General features: G+C 37.8%; 1 long non-coding RNA gene across 1 annotated transcript; it reads left to right on the forward strand.

Moving 5' to 3' along the window:
- Positions 1-4,376: 4,376 nt before the first annotated feature.
- LOC122685449 lies at positions 4,377-16,128 on the forward strand. Its single transcript, XR_006338393.1, has 4 exons — positions 4,377-4,452; positions 8,344-8,414; positions 14,659-14,710; positions 15,697-16,128. It is a non-coding gene; the product is annotated as an uncharacterized LOC122685449 (long non-coding RNA).
- Positions 16,129-16,532: the final 404 nt, after the last annotated feature.

Below are 16,532 nucleotides of genomic sequence, written 5' to 3' on the forward strand. Positions count from 1 at the left end.
TCTGAAGCCATTGACTGAGTAAAGTAGATTGCCCTCTGTAATGTAGTTAGACCTCACCTCATCAGCTGAAGAGCTGACAAGAAGAAAAAGTGTGAATAAGAGGAAAGTCATCTTGCCTGACTGTTTGAGCTGGAAAACTGGTCTTTCTCAGCCTTCAGACATGGACTGAAACATCAGCCCTTCTTGGATCCTGAGCCTGCAGGCTTTCAGCCTGGAACTTACACCATCAGCTCATGTGGTTCTCAGGCTGTTGAACTCATAGGGGGATTACAAACATGGTCTCCATCTTGCAGACTGCCCATCTTGCAACTTCTCAGCCTCCATAGTCATGAAAGCCAGTTCCTTACAATAAATCTCTTTATATATAAACGCATGTATCCTATTGGTTCTGTATCTCTGTAAAACCCTGACTAATGCAACACTAAACAGCTTAACTGATATTTGGTGCACTGATCTGATCTCGCAGAATGGAAAAGCACAACAACACACTGGTTTTGCCTTTGCCTTATTGCTTTTTGAAAAATAAAAGATTTTTGACATTTCAAACGTCCCCAAATAAAAATTGCCCCCAATCCTATGGTCAAACAGACTTAAAAGAGAAAAATCTCTCCCCAGTTTATGAGTTCTCTGAGAGGGACAGTTCTTTTGATGGATTTTAAACATTCACCTCAGAAGAAGAGGTTTAGAGTTTTGAACTGAATCTCAGCCTTTGATCCTCAAATCAATTTCTGATGGAGAAACACAGCTCTGATTTTGACTGGAGGAAGCTCAAACATCAAAATGAGGTGTTTTTTTTTTTTTTTGGACATTAAACAGTTGTTTTTAAAGATTCCATGATTTCATTGTAAGTGAATAAAACACATGTGGATTACATTTTCTTAAAATGCACAGGTTTGAAAAATTAAGGAACCTGGTTTGGGTTTGATTGAAAAGTTTTTGCAACTCAATGCCTATCTCCATCTTCCATTTCTCTGCCTGAATGTTTTCTTCTTGCAAAATCTTTTGATCTCATGAACTCAACATATACAAGAGTGGTCACTAGAATGTGAAAGTTGTTGAAAATCAACCCTGGGAGAAGTTTTTTTCTGAAATTTAATGAACCCCAAGCCAATCACTAAGCACAACTCCTGAATTTCTTCTTCTGAGAACCCCATACCACCAAAAAATATCAAACTATTTCCAAATTTCTTTAAAATTGCCATTTAAAACACTATGTCATTGAAGTTTGGATCTTTAATCCTAAATCTAATATTATTTCTATATTTATGAATTGTTTGATCCTTTATCTTGGGCTTCCTGGGGGACTCAGATGATAAAGCATCCTTCTCAATGCAGAAGACCTGGGTTCGGATGCTGGATTGGGAAGATCCCCTGGAGAAGGGAATGGCTAGCCACTCCAGTGTTCTTGCCTGGAGAATTCCACAGACAGGAGCCTGGCAGGCTACAGTCCACAGGGTTACAAGGAGTAGAACACGTCTGAGCAACTAACACTTTCACTTTTCACTTTCACTGATCCTTTATCTTTGAGGGTAGTTATTTCACTTTGTTAAAAACAAACAACAGTTTTCTTTCAAGTGTAGGATATTTTCAGGAGAGTGGCAGGCGGGGTGGGGGTGGGGGGAACTGTTACTACATTCCAGAAAAGGTAGTGAATATGTGCATTCAAATGGCCTTCTCTTTACATTTCTATAAGAACTGTGAATTCTGATTTTGGAAAACAGAAAGTTTACTTGATCTTGAGTTCAGAGGCAAGAGTCACACAATAAACATTTGCTGCACACTTTTTTCATTATTTTCATTTTAAATTGAAGCTTTCTGTTTATGAAACTGTAATTGTTAAATAGGAGGGATTTGAGAGGGATTTTAAGGGCTCAAAAATCAGTAAAAGCAGAGATTCTGTGTCACTGCTGAGGTGGTGAAAGGTCACATGGGGTAACTGGAAGCTCTGGAGGGTCCCTGGGTATACATGTCCGCGCAAGCTTGCCACCAGACCACTGTGGTCTGCTCTCTGCACAGACATCCTGTGGTTTGCTGAGTCAATAATTGAAGCTCCCAAAGCTTCTTCCCCAACCAAAATATGAGCCTTAATAAAATTGTACTGACTTTGTGTGTAAAGAGTGCAACAGTGAGAAAGAATCAGTGAAAGAAGAATGCATTATTAGGCTTATCACAGCACTGCCACCAACAATTATTAAGCACCTACTACGTGCAAGGCTTCCTTGGTGGCTTAGAGGTTAAAGCGTCTGCCTGGAATGCGGGAGACCCCGGCTCGATCCCTGAGTTGGGAAGATCCCCTGGAGAAGGAAATGGCAACTCACTCCAGTACTCTTGCCTAGAGAATCCCATGGAGGGAGGAGCCTGGTAGGCTACAGTCCATGGGGTCACAAAGAATCAGACACGACTGAGCGACTTCACTTTCACTTTCACGTGCAAGGCAGTATTCCATACCTGTTGGACACAGAGTATAAGATGTAACCTAGTACCTGTATTCTCTCTCTGTCTCTCTTTCTCTCTCTCTCAGCTGTGCTCCCGTACTTTGAGTACCTTTTAAAAATATGAGAGAATAGTTTGTGTTGTGTTAGTCGCTCAGTCGTGTCTGACTGTTTGCGACCTCATGGACTGTAGCCCACCAGGCTCCTCTGTCCGTGGGATTCTCCAGGCAAGAACACTGGAATGGGTTGCCATTTCCTTTTCCAGGGGATCTTCCTGACCTAGGGATTGAACCCAGGTCTCTCGCATTGCAGGCAGAGTCTTCACCATCTGAGCCACCAGGGAAGCTATGAGAGAATAAATGAATATTTATTGAATGAATTAATTATTAATTACTTTAAAGGCACAGACTCAATCACTGAAGGATGGCAATGGTGTGAGAGAAAGAGTTAAGGAAGAAAACTAATGTTTCTTGAGTCTTTATTGTGTTCCAAGCCTTATGCTAGATATTTTACTTACTTTATGTCATTTCAACCTTACATTAAACCTGTGGAGCAGATGTTATTATTCTTGTTTTAAAGATGAGGGAATTGAGGTTCAGAGAGGTTAAGAAATTTCCACAAGGTCACATAGCTAGTAAATGATAGAGTTGGGATTTAAAGAATTTGGCTTCAACGCTGACAGTATTTGTTGAGTGATTACATGTGTGTAAGAGTCTGAATGAGGGGGTAACTGATCATGCACTACTACAAAGGAGTGGGAAACATGAAGAAGGAACATTTGGGGATTGGTGAAGGAATAAATGTGACTTCAGTTTGGGCAAGTTAAGTTTTTGTTGTAATCATTTGCTTATGAGCCTGGAATTGGGGTAAAAGTTCTGAGATAAAGACAAATACCTGAGATTAGATTTGCTATGGAGTTGCTATGACATTTATAATCGACTTTAAAATACTTCCACATATACAGTGTGATGTTCCATGTAGGATACTTAGGTTATGAGCCAGATTCTGCTCATCTCTAATCATGCCTGCACAGGCCAAGAGAAGTAGCTGACTGTCTACTCAAGAAACCTATTAGGCTAAGTGAAATAAGCCAGACAGAGAAAGACAAATACTGTATGATCTCATTTTTATGTGAAATCTAAACAATCAAGCTCATAGAACCAGAGAGTAGAATGGCAGTTGCTGGGGGATGGGAGAAATGTGGAGATGTTGATCAAAGAGCACATAATTTCATATAAAACAGGTAACCAACAAGGACCTACTGGGTAGCCCAGGGAACTCTACTCAATGTTTTCTAACAACTTAGAAGGGAAAAGAATCTGAGAAAGACTATGTATTCCTATATATATATATATATATATATATATATATATAAAACTGAAATCACTTTACCATATACCTAACTCTACTTCACTAAATAAAGTACAAACTTACAATTATAAGAGGACTATGTTCTGAAGATCTAATGTACAGCATGGTAACCATAATTAGTAATGCTGTATGTGGGACTTAACTGGTGGTCCAGGAGCTAAGACGCGAGGCTCCCAAGGCAGGGGGCCAAGTTCAATCCTTGCTCAGGGAAATAGATCTGAAAAGCTGCAACTAAAGCTACTGTGTGCCACAACTAAGACTTGGTAGAGCCAAATAAATAAATAAATATTTTTAAAAATAATAATAACGTTACATTGTGTACTTAAAAGCTGCTAAGAGAATAGCTCTTAAGTGTTCTTACCACACACACAGACAAAAAGAGAGAACTGTAAGATAATGGATGTATTAATTAACTTGATTATGGTAATCATTTTACAATGTACATGTATATCAAGTCATCTTGTGCACCTTAAATATATGCAATTTTGTCAGTTATACTTTGATAAAGCTGGAAAAAAAAAAAACCAACCCATACCTCAGTGTTTTCTCAACTGAGAAGCATTTGAATGAGCAGCTAATGCATGAAGCAAGAACTGAAAGCAGAGAAAAGATGGGTCAAGAGGACAGGCAGGAAAAGCGAACAAAACAGGTAAGAATGGGCGTGGGTGAAGTGTGGGTTTTTTTCTGATTTCAGGTTCACTGCAAGGAGGCAGGGAGAGGTGTGTGTGTGAGGTGGCGAGGCTGAGGCGAGTTTGCTGTGGTAAAATGCCAAGAAGGGAAAGAGAAAGCCTAAGAAAAGTAACAATAATTTGGTAATTGGATATGACAAAGCACTTCTGAACCGGAAAGTCAGATTCTTTGCTATATTCTTTTGATTCATCACACTGATTCTGTCCTTTGTAAGAACTGAAACTGAAACGCAATTGATTACTGATTATTAATAAGGATATTGACTGAGCACACACAGCAAAGGCATATCGTAGAGACAACTCATAGAGAATAAGTGTACTGTCTAAAAGGTCTCCCACTGGCTTTCCCGAGCAACTATCCCCAACCAAAGAAAATTATTAATATGTTGCTTAGCTTGCATCTTTCCAAAAGTGATAGAAGGGCCAACAGTTATAAGCTCTATATTTACAACAACATAAATCCTACTAAATAGGGTTTATACTTTGACATAATGATATAGCTTAACTCTAGAAAATTTAATATACAGAAAAACTTTACATTTACATCAATCAAAAAGGCATTTCTATATACTTCACAGAATAATAAACTCATTATCTTTGATCTGAAGAGAATTCAGGAATAACCCAAATCAAATCTCTCTTTGTGCTTTATTTTTTATTTATCATAAAATGAAGTGCTTCCCTTAAAAAGAAAAAGGAACTTCTATGTGTGCTTTGCTTGAAATATTTGAGGAATATTCTATAATTTTATTAATGTCTATGACTTAAAATAGGATTTTGTGTTTGGGATATATATGTAGAAAATATAAAAGATCTTTGGAAAAAGGACTTGAACATGTTTTTCATATTTACTCCAGTCGAATGAGGCCATTAAAGACCTTCAAACCTTTCTCTAACGAGGGAGGCACTGTGTCTGTAGCTGTTATGAGCATCCTGTTTACAGCAGATCTGCTTATAAACCTGGAGGTATTGTACTACCCACATCACAGCGGCGGACACGTGTCAGGCACTAACATCCTGTGTAGATTTGAGTTTCCAACATGACAACACTGTGTTCTGTGAATAAGTGGGAGAATTCTCTCACAGGCGTTCAAACAATTGGCTATCACACCTTTTTGAAGTTCATAGAAATCATTTTGGTTTTCAAAGACTTTCCCAATAAAGGAACAATAGAGGCTAGAATTTTCACACAACCATTTGGCTGTTAGCAGTGACCAAACGCAATAGCTGTGTTGTCATAAATTAACGTTTATGTCATTTAAGAGTCTTTGGTAGAGATTTGAAGAAAATTAAAAAAAAAAAAAAACACTCACGGGAGGCAATGATCTAATGTTATTGTCCTTCATTTTTTCTAAGCCAAATTTTAGAAATCCCTCTGTTCATTTAGGGGGAGAAGAAGAGAAAAGAAGATGAATATCTCTTAGAAAATGTTTTTCTAATACAAATTTTAGAACTATCTCCAAATGCTTACTAGAGGCATAGACTCAGATTTCCTACACTGACTTAAATGTTAGGATTGGTTATTGCCAAATCATGCTTTTGGCATACAATAAAAGACAATTATCTCCTTCAGTAATATACAAACTAATTAGGAAAGAGTTTGGGCTTCATAAGTAAGTGAGGCTGTGAGGTCAGTTCCCATTAGAAGTGCTCTGAACACCATTCCCTAGTTCAAACAAAGCCAGGTTGCAGGGCCTTCCCGCTCACATCGGTCGTAGATAAAAGAAGTCCCCCACCTGCCATGAGAGGAAATAAGTCACCATTACTCCATCTAAAATTAAAGGACCTATTCTTGCTTTACAGTTTATCAGATGTTTGGTCCGGAAGCTGATTGTTTTCAAAAGTCTGTCTAAACATAGTATATTTCCTAAAGGCATGTTAGCAAAGTAAACACTTGCTTCTAGTTACAACATCCTAAATTTTATTAACATAGCTAAGATAAATGAGTAAACAGATGTGATGCTAGTCAGTATGCGTCTTTCCCAGGAACGCAAAACGCATGCCAGAAAACAATTTATGCTTTTTACTGTAAATTGTTAATTATCCGCTACAATAAAGATTGACCTAATACTAAATTCTTGGAAGTGAAAAGCAACCTTCCGTTTGTGCGTGTAAAGTCATTAACCGTCTTTTATTCTAGTTCCAGATAAAATTATTTATATAGTTGTGAACAAGAATGAATGAATTGATCAGACAAATAGCTATCAGAATCCTGTCCCCTATCAACTCTTACATATACTTGTGGCTTGGTTTTCTAGTGGAGAACAACTTATAGAGATGGAAACTTGTGTTAGCCACAGTATTTATTTTTTCAAGATTGTTCTTATGCTGTAAATTGAAAAAGAATCCACTTTTCCAAACTGAAATTTTTGCCTTTGGAGATTACAACAGTTTTGCTCTAATTTTTCTTTAAAGTCCCCCATACCTTTTGCCTCTACCTGAAAAAAAAATATTTGGCTGAAATTTATTTTCAAAACATGCCTAAAACATCTCTAGAAGAAGCTCAAAATAACAAAGGAAATACTGAAGGGTTAATGACTCTGACTCCTACAATTATTTAGACCTATGAAGAAAATTAGAATGAACAATGTGTGTGGTAAAGGCTCTTAAAATATTTTTAATGAAATAGAGATTAGTTGATCTAGCAGGTAAACACACCATTCTGGTGTGTCTTTGGGTAAAGTGGAGAAGGATTTTAATAACACAGGCCGGTAAAACAACATTTAGTAATTTTGGAGTTGTCTTAAGTAACTGGTTTTTACAAAGCATCAGTTATGCAATGCCACTGAGTCATTTAGGAAATTATGAGCCTGAATCCTGCAAGATGCCACCACATCCAATATATATTGTGCTTTTCTTCTTTGTCTCTTTCAACACATCTGCTTGTCTTCTTGGTTTGAAGGTCATCCAGCTGCCATATGAGTCACCATTGTTAATCCTTCTTATAAATGATTTTAGTTTTCCTCCTTTCACTTAATAATCCATGCAGAATTTTGGTTTTTGGTTTATTTTGGTTTACTGGATGATCTAATGAGACAATGATCACACAGCTTACAATTTTTGAGTGCTGCCTTTCATTCAATTAGTCTAACTGTTAAAAATAAGCTACATGTGGCTGTAAGAATCACTTAGTCAAAAGACTATCATTTTCTTAGAAAGATATTAAATAGTTGATGGTTTGACTTTTGAAATGTCATTAATACTTGTCAAGAACCACGTAAATGGTATTGTAGATATTTTTAAATGTTTAAAATGGTTAGGACTAAAGTATTGTGAGACAAACATCCCAAAATTTTAGAAAAAAGAGTAAAATAGTTATATAAATGTTAACACATAATTTTTCATCTATTTTTTATTGAAGTAGAGTTGATTCACTAACACAATGCTGTGTTAGTTTTGTCAACATATGATTCTTAAACCACTTGGAAAATTCATGTGAGTAGTTTATGTCTGAATTTTTCTTTTTTAATTAACTAGATTTAAGGTTGAGCTATAACACTGAAAAATAAACTACTCAAGAAGATCAGTTTTGATATGCTTTTTTTGGATTCATCAATAATAACATTGGTATTTGATAGTAGGCCATTTAGACTTCAGAAATATTGCTAATAGGCAAAAGATTGATTCTTACACATGTCAGTAGGTCATCAATGCAGAAAACAAGTATTAAATACCTGCTGTATGTGCTGTAATAATGCCTTGGAAATTAGGTACAAAGGAAGCAAAAGATACTGCTCTATCTTGGAAGAATTTCTAAACACCTTGGCATAAAAGAATGAGTGACTTTCATTACCTCTTTCTCCTCTGATCATTTCTTAAATGCAGCTCATATTTTCTTCTCTTTCACTCAGCATCTTCCATGGACATCAGTACCTTTTCTCAGCAAGTCCAAGACCCCAGGCTCCAAAGTACCATTCATAAGGTAATGTGTCCAAAATCTTTATTTTTTTGTCCCCAAACCTTGCTTAAGCCTTCATTCAACGTTGTGTTTGCCTTTATCTTCTGGGTTAATCCATGTTTGTGTCCCACGGGCTCTTGAAAAGTGGCAAATTGATGCATCTTCTCTAATTTCTTCTACTCGCTCTAAGTCTGTTAATGGCTCACAAAACCAGGAAATCTGGAATCCTTCTCTCTCATCTCACAGGACTAAGCTCTATCTAGTCTCCCTCCAAATATCTCTCTATGGCAAGTTCCAGGGACCTATGGCAGATTTCACCAACTTTCATTTAAATTATGAGGGTAGCCTGCCTAGTTTCTCTGCCTCTAGTATCTCCCTTCTTCCTCTTAACTAAACACATCATCTTAGTTATTTTCTTAAAATTCAGATATCATCACTCATGTAACTCCCATGATTAAAAGCCTTTGGGCTCCCATGTGCCTATATAACAAATTTCAAAATCTTGATCTTGTTATAAAGCCTCTTTCTTGCTTAGCAACAGGTTGTACTTCCAGCTACTTGCCTGTTTCCATGTGTGCATGCTAAGTCACTTCAGTCATGTCCGATTCTTTGAAACCCCATGGACTGTAGCCCACCAGGCTCCTCGGTCCATGGGGTTCTCCAGGCAAGAATACTGGAGTGGCTTGCCATGCCCTCCTCCAGGGGATCTTCCCAACCCAGAGACTGAACTTGTGTTGCTTATGTCTCCTGCATTGGCAAGCGGGTTCTTTGCCACTAGCACCACCTAGGAAGCCCCCTTTTCCATAAAAAGTGCCTGTTTCTGTTACAGGATTTCAGTTTTTACAGCACACTGAAGTAATCTGTGGGGCTTTATAAAGTACAAATTGCAGGACCCCAGAACCAAAATCCTTTTAGTAGAGCTTGGGAATCATTCATTCTCACTATTAATCTGTCCTAGAATACTCTCCCAAGATTTAGCCCTCACGCTTCTTGTCCTTCAGCAAATTTCCACTTATCCTTTAAGATCTTGCTCCAGTATTTTCTACCCAAGATCTTTCCTGCCCTCCCCACAGAAAAGAAGCTACTCCTTAGTCATCGTGCACATGAGACTTTAAATTATATTCAAATACACAAATTGATGAATTCTTTGTGTTAAAACTATATCCCTTATCCCCCTTCCTATTTTATGATTCCCCACATCATCTGCCTATTATGTATTTTTAAAATTTATTTATGTTTCCACTCTCTAGTATGTATGCTCCAATGGGTAGGGTTTTTTTTTCCCAACTCTTTAATAAATAAAAAATATCAAAGGAAAACCTGTGAGAGAAAAACTTCTGTCACCACTGTTGAAGAAAACCACTCAAGACTATGCAACACAATGAAGAAATAACTATCATCTTCAAAAATGAGAGATGGCAACATTTTCAGAATATTTTGCATCAGACCATGAAGGGTAGCATGAAATTAAAATATACTATCAATTTTGGTTTTGTTTCCATAAATGATATCTTCATAATATTCAGTTACGTAAGTTTGCTTTTTTCTGCTATTATAGACTTTGCCCTGAACTGCTGAGCAAAAAATTCTAGGCTCTAACTCTGGTTCTGTCTGCAGAATACCGAGCAACCTCCTTTCACCATTGTTCTGGGTCTTGTTTTCTTCTTTAAAATAAAGGAGCTAAATTTGAATGAGTAGTTTATAAGCAGTTGGTAGTAGAACTCTTTTTATTACCTAGGTAAATGGGAAATAACATATAGATGGGGTGAAAAGTCTCACCCCATCTTGACCCTCAACAGTCCATTCACCACTCTGATGACCCTAAGGCTCCCAGTTCTGTGTATGTCTTTTTCAAAACGTTCAAGGTATAAATATGAAATGTATTTATGAAACAAGTATATGGATATATATTATATGATCTGACATGTTCACAGATATAATACAATTACTTGGAGGAAGAAACATAAACTAAAAGTGACCATTTATCTCTTGTCTTCTGTTTTTGTATTATACCAAGAATTCAGACCAGTGTTCTTATAATCTTCTATAGTATTAATTCCCCTCTCACTTTCTAGTGCCATCCTCTGTGTGGCCTTGTTATTACCTCACTCATTTAACACACTTCTGTTTTAAAAAAGAGAAGAAAACCACTTATCTTATTTACTTTGATGTCCAGTGATTGTATTCAACAGTTTTCAGATCTCTGAATCTACCTGCTATCTCCCATTTACCTAGGATCAATGTCCTTCAGTTCATTTCCTCTCCCAGTAGATCCTATCTGTAAGATCTATAATAAATCCACTACTGATTCTGGCTGAGAGGTTAACATGCCTCACATAGTCAGAAAATAGAAGAATTTTGGTGTGCCTGTATATGGTTAGGGGTGGAGGAAGTTGCAGACAAGCAACAAATCAAGCTGGAGAGAAAACTCCAGAGTAAATCAGATTTCTAGTAACACCCCTAGCAGTGTTGGTAGAAAATGAATCCAAGGGTGGGAAAAAGCAATACGGTCCATAGCATGACAAAGAGAAGGGGTGGAAAATAGACTTTTATGCCACAAAGCTGTCAGAACATGCAAAGTAGGGGAGCGAGGGAGTATGAAAACGATAAGACTTGGGCCAGTCCCCTGGCAGGGAAGGGACTGGGAATGAGCTGAGAGGCACAGATGACTGGTCTGTGAAGTACTTGCTTTTAATACGTCTCATGATCTTCCAGTGCCTTATTTGTTCTATTAAGTATTCCCCAAACTCCTCCTTATACCGGAAATATTCATAGTCATAGTGACAAGCTCAATACACACAGAGCCTCTATTTTACAATGTGCTCTGTTTGGTTTGGGTCACTGGAACCACTGATTCCTTCACAGGTGCTATGAACCTTTCTTGATAAGACAGTCCTACTCATAATATATATCTTTGCAACATGCTGGTCTCCTCATAATGGATTTATACATTTTTCAGCCTGCTTTTGCATACACTGAACTCTTCTATGCATATTGCTGGCCTTATTTCAGTGAAAGCCCATGAGTCATGTACTAAGCCTTCTGAGTCACGCTCTGTCCAGTTATATGAATTACCCTTAATTTCTAGCTATCAGTATAAGCCTTGCCTCCCCAAGAGCTTTCTTTTCATTTTCCTCTCTAGAACTTGGAACTCCATTAATTGGTAGTTGATAACTTCCATAAGTGTGCATTTTACATGAAGGAGTAAAAAGCTGGCTCAGTGACAGACAAAAAGAATAAAGTTGGCCCTGAATAGAAACTGTACTGTGAAAGACCTTAACACCGAGAAAGCAGAGATTTTGTAGATAATGTTTCTTGTTTGCTTCCTTGTAAACCAATTGGCTTCACCTTCTAATGGATCACAAATGAAGATGACAACCCTGGAGAACTTGATAGATATGGCAGGGAGAGATGGGAGGCAGATGTCTTAATCATTCATGTATCCAAGTTTAACTTATTGTACTAGAAAGGGAGGACTGGATTACAGAGTTGTAGGCAAGCATCGCATGCTTCTAAAATAGTCTGGTGTATCAGAAGGAAAACAGTCTGAGGTTGTAACACCGTTTTACATCCTGACATTGTTATTTAAAAAGCTTTGTGAACTATTAGCATCCGAGAATCTGACAGACGTACCTAGCACTGAACTATCTGGTCTAGGAAACATGTAGACAAGAGTCTGAGAAATTCATTTGTATGTTAGAACAGACAGGGAGGAGAACTTATTTAATTGTCAAAGTGTTTAAAAGGAGGACCTTGAAAGTAGGCCTAACATTTCCTTTTTTTCCCCTTTATTGCTCTACTATTTAATTTAACTGGTTTGCTGTGGTTATTTCTTCAGTAAAGTTTAATTTTTTTTATCAAAATTTCACCTAGTTTTTCAGGCTGTTAAGTGAAGAATTCTTATCATCCTGGGAATTGAACAGACTCTTATTTGGAATAGTTTTATATGCAGTAACTTTATATGTAACTTTATCACTTATTCTCAATGGATAATGAAGAGTTCATTTTGTTTTCTGTTGTAATATGTTTCTTTTCCAGAAAACTCATCTACTTTTGGTCTATAACAAGATATTAATAAAATGAGAAGTCCGAGTGTTATTTAGCATTCAGGATAAAGCCAGTCTGTGGTTTCATTTTTATTGTTTTGTAGTCATTAAGTTGTGTCCGACTCTTTTGTGACCACACGTACTATAGCCCACCAGGGCTCCTCTCTCCATGGGATTTCCCAGGCAAGAAAGAATACTGAAGTGGTTTCATACTTTTTATATATTACATATGTGACTAATTCAGAAGTAGATTGCTCTTGAATAGATATACATTATGTTCCACTTTAGTGAAAATGGATCTTGGTTCTTTCTCCCCTTCACTTTTCCTTCGAAAATTATTCACGGCATCTCAGCAATTGTACCAGAGCTGTGATCGATCTCATGGATAGGAAAGAAAAGACATTCCTTGCTTTCATAGACTGTGACATCTAGGGAGAGGACCAGGTGAGAAATACTTATACAGTCCCAGTTGTCAACATTATATAGACAAGTGTAAGGAAATATATATTAATCTATGAGTCAGGCTTCCTTGAGGAAAGAAATTAAAGGATAAGAAGCATTAAGCTAGATGTAAGAGAGGTGATTGGGGTGGGGGGGAGTGGGGGAAGGTACGTTCCAAGCTGGTGTTTGGTATAGTGGTCAGGATCAGATCGTGAACAAGTATGACTGCTTCTTCCCCTAAATTCAAACCTGGAGATGCCACAAAGTTAAAAAAGAAACTACATCAAAGACTATGAAAGCCCTTGGAGAATCAGAGTAAAGTAAGTAAATTCGCTCAGTTGTGTCCGAATCTTTGCGACCCCATGGACTGTAGCTTACCAGGCTCCTCTGTCCATGGGATTTTCCAGGCAAGAATACTGGAGTGGGTTGCCATTTCCTTCTCCAGGTGATCTTCCCGACCCAGGGATCGAACCCGGGTCTCCAGCATTGCAGACAGACGCTTTACCATCTGAGAGAGTGGGTCAAACCACATAGTACCTAGAAGAAAGCTTTCTAGTTCTATACTTTCCTCTCTTCACATTTTACTAGCCAGCTCTGTGCCTCCTCTTCCATACATTGAGTGGACAGAAAATAGTTCTAGGCACGTGCCTGCAGCACGTGGTAGTTGATCTGAACACCACTGGCCCCCGGTTAGGGAGGAAGAATAGAGTAGCTGCCTAGTGCAGAGGGACTGAGTAATTTCCCATCACCAAGCCCCTACTAGGTAACTAGCAGGAGAGGCAGTCCCCAGAAAATATCAGGGCTTGGTGCAGTTTGGGAGTGGGGAGGGCAGGTTACAAAATGCAATTCTAGAGGCTCTTCTTCTGTTGTCTCCTTCCAACACACATCATCTTTACTAAGAGGAGGAGCTGCTAGGATCTGGGCTGCCATCCCTCCTTTCATGTACACTGTCTCCCAAAGTTTGCTCAAACCCATGTTCATCGAGTCTGTGATGCCATCCAGGCATCTCATCCTCTGTTACCTCCTTCTCCTTCTGCCTTTCTGAGCATCAGTGGCTTTTTCAATGAGTCGCCGGAGCTTCAGCTTCAGCATCCGTCCTTCCAATGAACATTCATGGTTGAGTTCCTCTATGATTGAGTAGTTTGATCTCCTTGCAGTCCAAGGAACTCTCAAGAGTTTTCTCCAGCACCACAGTTTGAAAGCATCAATTCTTTGGCACTCAGCCTTCTTTATGGTCCAACTCTCACATCCATACATGACTACTGGAAAAACCACAGCTTTGACTATATGGACACTTGTTGGCAAAGTAATGTCTCTGTTTTTTAATATGTTGTCTAGGTTTGTTACAGCTTTTCTTCCAAGGAGCAAGTGTCTTTTAAGTGTCACTGTCCACAGTGATTTTGGAGCCCAAGAAAATAAAGTCTATTTCTGTCTCCATTGTTTCACCATCTATCTGCCATGAAGTGATGGGACTGGATGCCATGATCTTAGTTTTTTGAATGAGTTTCAAGCCAGCTTTTTCACTCTCCTCTTTCACCTGCATCAAGAGGTTCTTTAGTTTCTCTTCCCTTTCTGCCACAAGGGTGGTGTCATTTGCATATCTGAGGTTATCGATATTTTTCCCAGCAATCTTGATTCCAACTTGTGCTTCTTCCAGCCTGGCATTTTGCATGATGTAGTCTGCATAGAAGTTAAATAAGCAGAGTGACAATATACAGCCTTGACACACTCCTTCCCCAATATATTTATATATATTAATGAATTAATTTTTTTGTTTCCAGTGCTGTGAATTCAAACACTGAAAAAAGAAAATAGAGGCTTCTACTCAGACAGGTAATGAGAAATGAATACCTTGGTTTCCATTCCCAAACCACTGCATACATGTAAACTTTTCTGTCATGGTTTGACTATAAATGGAATCAGACTGTATATATGACCCCCACGGTGTATTTTTTCACTTAATAATATTTCTTGGCACCATCTCAGGTTAGCATATGGAACTCACTTATTGTATTGATGAATGGGAAATCTTGGTTTTACCATTCCAGCCCAGATAGCATCTAGGTCTTTCATCAGAACTATTTGGAATGCTATTAGATTGAACCTAATTCTAAAGATAAAATCACATGTTTGCTGTAAAGATTTTTCTGTGTAAACAGTAATAATACAGAAACATCTGTCTGGAACAAACAGTAGCAAACTATATGCAGTATTTGAGTTTTTCTTTCATTAAAGCTTGTGGAGTTTAGTAATATCACAGATACATTCCATCCTCCAGACAGCTTTTGGCCTTTCCAAAACTGTACTTGAAAAACTGGAATGAATTATGATGAAATATTAAGTATTAGTCTAAATAATTTTCCACAAAAAATTTGGAAAGGCATATTTAGGGGGTTTTCACAGACACAAAGGAAATAGATAGTTAGAATAACTTAAATTTTAGTAATCACTGTAATTCAGAAGTAGTCGTTTCCTTTCTTCTTATTGTTTTCATTGAAATAACCCTTGTGGGCTATGTCGCTGGTTTAGTTTAACTATATTAATAACAACTTATTGGTTGGTTGTTAAAAAAATACTATTTTTCCAGAATTTATACTATTACACTCATGAAATTTTATAGAATCACTGGAAAAATCTAGAGATATAAAATTATTTCCATTTGGTTCTTCAAACACAGGTCTGTATTTTTCTTTTTAACATTGAGCATTAAATAAGCTAACATTTTTATTAGACTTATTAAACACATTTTTAAAAAATCAAAAATTTTACAAGGAATCTTTTTCGATTACTATTTTTCTTCAATTACTTTATGCTTGAAGATATGAGAACAAAGAGGAAAAGAAGATGAAACAAAATGTAAAATATAAAGACAGAGCAGTAAGGAGTTCCATATGCATTTCAGCAAGAAAAGTATCCAGTAAAAGACAAGAAATCCTAGGCTTCCCTGGTGGTCCAGGGGTTAAGAATCCGCCTTCAGTGTGGGAAGATCCCATATGCCATCGAGCAACTAAGCCCATGCATCACAACTACCGAGCCTGTGCCCTAGAGCCCAGAAGTCATAACTACTGAAGCCCCGGAACCCTAGATGTGCTTCACAAGGAGATCAGCCACCTCAATGAGAAGCCCATGCACTGCAAGGAAGAATGACCTCCACTCTCAGCAACCAGAAAAAGCGCACGTGCAGCAGTGAAGACCTGCCCACCACAGCCAGCAAATAAATAAATCTTTTCAAAAAAAGACAAGAACTTGCTTCCAACTTACAAGTGATTAAATAAATACTAGTTAAATTGACCAAAGCTTCATGTTTTCATTACTCAAAGTAATTCTCCCTCCTGCTTGGTTCCAATTGGTTGTTTTTACGTAATTTCTGCTGCTAAATCTGCCTTCTTTTGGAGAAAGAATATCTTACTACCCTTGGTCTCCTCACAGTGAGACACAGTGCACCTTGTTAGTGCTCAGCACAGTACTTGTTGAATCAATAAAGTAGGACATTCACAGGTTTTTCTGAATATTATCTCCAGGCTGGGGCAAGAAAAGGAGCACAATGGTATTTTGCAATGTTTCTCCCTGGAGTGGTAAAAATATGCAATCCCTCTCATCTTGTCTGCATATCACATTCCAACTGACACAGAGTCATTTTCATCACGCAATTGCA

This window comes from Cervus elaphus, chromosome 28, assembly GCF_910594005.1.
Source record: "Cervus elaphus chromosome 28, mCerEla1.1, whole genome shotgun sequence".
Classification (NCBI taxonomy): Eukaryota; Metazoa; Chordata; class Mammalia; order Artiodactyla; family Cervidae; genus Cervus; species Cervus elaphus.